The sequence below is a fragment of the Oryzias melastigma genome, linkage group LG14, assembly GCF_002922805.2.
Source record: "Oryzias melastigma strain HK-1 linkage group LG14, ASM292280v2, whole genome shotgun sequence".
In the NCBI taxonomy this organism is placed as follows: domain Eukaryota; kingdom Metazoa; phylum Chordata; class Actinopteri; order Beloniformes; family Adrianichthyidae; genus Oryzias; species Oryzias melastigma.
In genome coordinates, this window is record NC_050525.1 from 4752218 (window position 1) to 4757596 (window position 5379).

The window sequence follows — 5379 nt, forward strand, 5'->3', positions numbered from 1 at the left end:
TCACTCAAGCACTCAAACTCCTCCACCACGTTAAGGTGGCGGTTCAAGGAGGAGTTAGTTGTTGCATTAAGAGGAATTTGCTGTTTTTTGGGATATTTTAAGGGGTAATTGTAATGTTTAACAAGTGGCACAGTGAATATTTTAAGTGCCACCATGAAGCCACGTATTTTCAGCTTTCAAAATAAGAGCGGCCAAGAAAAAAAATAATTTAGTTAATATATATATATATTTGATGGTTACAAATTATAGTTATGAGCAACAGCAAAGGGCAGCAATGTCAGAAAATGACACAACAGTTATTAGTTTATTTACTTTAAGGTCAGAAGTAATGACGACATTTGTACTTTGATTTGTGAACTATCTAAGCGGAGGAAACGAATGTCCCCAGATAGGACATTTCTAAAATAAACTTTGTACAAATTTCGGCAACAATTAGTTAGGTTACCTTTAATTATTTACGTAAAATTGCTTTAAACAGTGTTCTACTGTCAGCTTTCCCTTTCTAAACCCGTAAACCAGAAGTCATAGAAGTTTTTTTTTCAGACTGGAATTTGATGACTAGTGTTTTATGTTCTTTGATTTACTGTAAGTTTTTCATTATGAACACATAATTCCAGTAGATTCTACCGCTTTTCTCCTTCAGATTCCGCTGGGATTACTTTGATCGTGTTATCAATTGATAAGTTACAGTACGTTAAAGATTTTAAGCGTCACCGGCGACGCTTTAAAGGGTTGAATATCGGAAAAGAACGAAAAAGTCGGGAGCACCACATTCAAATTTCGTACCAAGCTTCATTCCATCTGTGAATACATAACTTCTAGCAACAGTCCAGTTGAAGCACCGTATTCTAAAGGTGCGTTCAAGAACGCACGTTTTTGAACGTGCATCACATGTAGCATCAGGTGTCTTCTCAATGAAACATAGAAAATGAGAGTATTTTGAGCTTCTTTGTTTTGACACAATTACTGCAATCGAGCGATTTCTGCAGCTGTCAGCAGGTATTTCAGTCCCCTCTTACGTCCAAGACACTCCAAAGATCTCTGGATTGATGGAAGTCGGCCTGTTTTAGTTCTTTCCACAGATGTTCAGAGAAGGACACTTCAGGAGAGTCCAGATGCTGCTCTTTTGGGTTTTTAGCGGTCTGTGTTGTAAGCTAAAACAGACCTTTTACACCCTTCACCTTCATGTCACCTTTTGATTTCACTCTTCCTGCACAGATGATTTTTTATTGACATTTTTCCCCATTTTGTGGCTTGTTCTAAAGCTGACATTGCTTCAGTAGAAGCACTTCCAAACTCAGTTTTTATGGTACTTTTCTGAACATGTAAGAACTTCAAAGGCAGCTGTTATCTCGGCCACTTGGTCCTTCATCTTTCATCTCAGGTCTCCCCATGACTTCTTCTGCACGTTTTTCCTTCAGCGAGTGAAGTGTCACCGTGACGTCAAAAAACAAAACACAAACATAAACTTTCTGGCGTTACTGTTTTATTAGAATACTGCATGTGAATAGCTGCACATCATAGTAAACCAGTAAATATAAAGTAGTCCACCAAATTGAAGGTAGCGTACACTGATGTGAAATGTATAAAAGACAGTTACAAATAGATATACGGATACTGAGTTGTCTAAAATGCTTCGTATAAAGCGACTACACGATGACATTCAAGTTCAGCTCCCGCGTTTCCTCGTGTGCTTTGATAGTGATTGTCCAGACTCCACACATTCACATGTTGGCAGAGTTTTGAGGTCTCAGTGTCCTAAGAATACTCTCATGCGAGCTTCACAATGTTCATCACTGACAGCCTGTGCAAGAAGCTCTGGAGCATTTGGGCCTCAAGTGGGACCACATTTGGCCAGCTAAGTCGTGGAAGCTGCGGAGTGTTTAGTTAAAACTCCTTCCCCACTTCCCTCTATGGTGTTCCAAAACTCTACAGCTGTAATATCATTCGGCCTCTCTGTTAGCTCTTTCTGTGCCTGGGTGAAGCCACCCTCAAGTGAGTCAGCCCTCGGCTTTTTTAGTGTCATTTCCGATGCTAGCGGCCTTTTTTAGCTAGTCAAGATGGAGCGACGATGGCAAACGGATAAAGTCAGAAGAGCAGCTCCACGGCTCTCGTTAGGATCCCAGTTTGCTGTTTTCATTAGAAGAAAGTTTGTTTTAGCTTCATCTTGTTTTTTAATTAAAAATGGTCAGTGAGGCCTTGCTGTTAAAGGTTTCAAAGACTGATGTTACCTTAATGAATACAGAATCAAAATAAATACATTCAAATATATTCTTTATTTTCTCCTTTTACTTCATGACATGCAAAAAAATATTGTATTTGGCCCGCGGACCGAGATCCCATTTAGAATTTGGCCCTTTGAATGAAAAAGTTTTTTTAAAATGTTCTAATCCATTAAATTGGGATTTATATACAGTCAATAAATGAACTTTAAATCAACAATTTTTCTCTGATGAACATGAACTTCAAAAATGTTGAAAATTGATTAGAAATAAATCAACCACACATACAAATATCTAAAACAGGTTTTGTCATGTTCTGTTTTCTCTGTGAGTCTCATCATGTTCAGGTTAATCATCCACAGCCGTCTTCAATTAGTTAATCAACCTCAGTGGATTTAAGTCTCTGGTTTTTTTTTTTTTGTTATGTTTTGCTCTGTCACTGGTTTTTTTCTCCATGTTTTTTTTTTTTTTTGTGTGTCATGTTTCAGTTAACCCAATATTTTACGTTTTTGCCTCCACGCCCGGTCTCCTGCGTTTGGGTCCTCACCACCTATTCCTGACACTTTTCTTTATCATTAACATTGAATGTTATTCATGAAGTAAACAGCAGCTGGTTATTAATGTTAGAAGAACACAATCACTAGTTTCATCATTGGGGTCACTTCACTGCTCAGAAGTCTTGGAACCTTAAACTGTTAAATTGACCTGAAAAGCATCAAATAAATAAACAAGTCCACCTGTTAAAGAGGAGTTTTTATGAAGCAGCAACATAATTCACTTCAATTTATACTGAAGTTAGGTTTGATGTTTTGTTTGATTTTATTCTAATGTTTATAGTTTACATTTTATTCATATTTTATTTCACTAAAAATGGGTGGAAGGGGTTGGAAGAAATTTATTTTTGAGTCAAAAATGTTTAAACTCAAAATACAAAAACAATTGCTGCCTTTAAAAGTGAGACGTAAATATTAGAGAGCATGTGTCAAAGTCACGGCCCGGGGGCCGAATCCGGCCCTCCAGATCATTTTTTGTGTTTTGTTTTCATCGTTTTTTTGGAGTTTTTCCTTACCGGGAGAGAGGGTCTGAGGGCAGGGATAACCTTTTATTTAGTCTGTTTAGTTTTTAACTATTGTTCATATTTTATGACTAATTTTCTGTATCTTTCAAACTACCTGCATGAAGCCCAATGAGGCAAATTTCCTTTGTGATTTTGGGCTTTATAAATAAAATTGAACTGAATTGAATTTTATTTTATTGTTATGAACGGTCCGATGTTATCTTGCACTTATTTCTAACTTGTATAATTTTGACAAAATATATTATTATGGATAGTAAAATACAGAACGATTTTTAAGCTTTAAGTTTATTTATTCTGGAATAATATTCCTGCCAGTTTTTATTCATAGCAATGTTAAAAGTTATGTTTTTAAAGTTTTAAAAACTTAGTTTTAGAGCGTTAAATAAATGTTTATCCTGTTTGGCCTGCGACCTAATCTGTGTTTTAGATGTTGGCCCTCTTGTGCTCGAGTTTCAAACCCCTGTTAAAGATAAAATGTAGAAAAATGCTTTAATACGACTTTAAGTAGTTAATTCCACTGAACCCTGTGTAGGTAAATAAGAATAAATGAGGGTTTGTGTAGATACCGTTTATGTGTAAGTTTATATGTTCATTTAAAATGTTGGCTGGACTTAATATTTATGTCAAGATCATTTTCTTTGTTTGATTTTCTTTTGTTGATTTAGTGATGGCGACCGATAATGTTTATTTGTACTCTTTCAGCTCCCTTTCCTTTAGTAACTGTTTTCATTTCATTTTATATTATTTTTATATATATTCTTTTTTAATTAAATTTAAAAAAAACTTAACACTTGAGATTTTTATTTTATTTTTACTGTTAACCTTTTACCCCAAAGTAGAAAAATGTGAAATAACACTAACTTTAATTAAGTACAATTTTCAGCTTCTCCTCTCACCTGCGGAGAAATTCTTTAAGCAAAAAAAGAAAATGAAAAATGATCATAAATAAAGACACTTTTGAATTTAACTGTAAACTATCATCTATCAACTATCAGTCAGATGTCAATCCAAGGAATTAGTCTGGATTTTACAAGTTTTTAGATATATTAATCAGTGAATATTTTGCTGTAAAACATCAAAAGGGACATGTCAGTTACAAAATATAAATCTGTGCTTCAAATGCAAATATATTAAGTCAAGTAAAACCCTAAACGGCTGCAAACAGATTTGTTGCTCCAAGATTTCCACATTAAAAGATACGATTAGGAATAAAGTCGTTTATTTATTCTGATGATTTATTGTGTTGTTTGTATAAAAACTAAATTGGAGTAAATATTTTAATTTCTAACTACAATAAATTAACCTGGTTTTGTATTCCTGAAACAAACAGCCTTAATATAACAGATTACAAACTAAAGGGAATTCTTAAACATCTGGAGAAATAGAGAAGAAGTTTCCTGACCGCTGTGTGCAAACAAAAATGAAAGAGACTGAGAATGAGACACGGACGGACCGAGACAAACATCAGAGCTTCACCAGGAAAACTGAACACAACAAATGAATGATGACACAGAGTCAGTGTTTGCAACAGAAGCAATAAAAAAGTAAAAGGAAAGGAGAAAATTCTGCAAATATATCACAGTAAAGAGCTCAGTGAAGACACAAAGCAAAGACGTCATGAATTAGGACTGAACAGAAAAAATCTGATGAATAATAAACACTCTTCTTTAAGGCTAGAAGTAAAATTTGGCTTATTTTTTTATTGTTTTTGTTTTTTTTTTGTAAAACCCAAACAAATTCTCTTAGAAAAAAGGGAAAAAAATAGCTACATGTCCAGCAGGAATTTGAATCAAATTTAAAGTTGTTTCATGACTTGTTTCCGCCCACAAACTGTTCCTCAGTTTAATTTATTTTTATGTAGTTGGGCAAAATAAGGCTCGTAAAAATAGAAAGCTCAACATTTCTCGAATTTCTCTAAATTGGAATCACACAGAAAATCAGGAAATCAGGGCTTTCATTTCCCCGCCGTCTACATTCACACGGTGTGACAAGAATAAGAAAAGTAACCCAGTTCTGACTGTCAGGGACTGCACTCATCACAGTTAGAATTTACCTTCAATTTTCAAGATGTAATGTTCA

General features: G+C 34.7%; 1 long non-coding RNA gene across 1 annotated transcript in view; it reads right to left on the reverse strand.

Moving 5' to 3' along the window:
- Positions 1–2648: 2648 nt before the first annotated feature.
- The window catches only part of LOC112141540, a 5442-nt gene continuing 2711 nt past the window's right edge, over positions 2649–5379 (reverse strand). The window contains exon 2 of the long non-coding RNA XR_002918415.2: positions 2649–5353. This is a non-coding gene — a long non-coding RNA (uncharacterized LOC112141540). The remainder of the gene's footprint in view (positions 5354–5379) is intronic.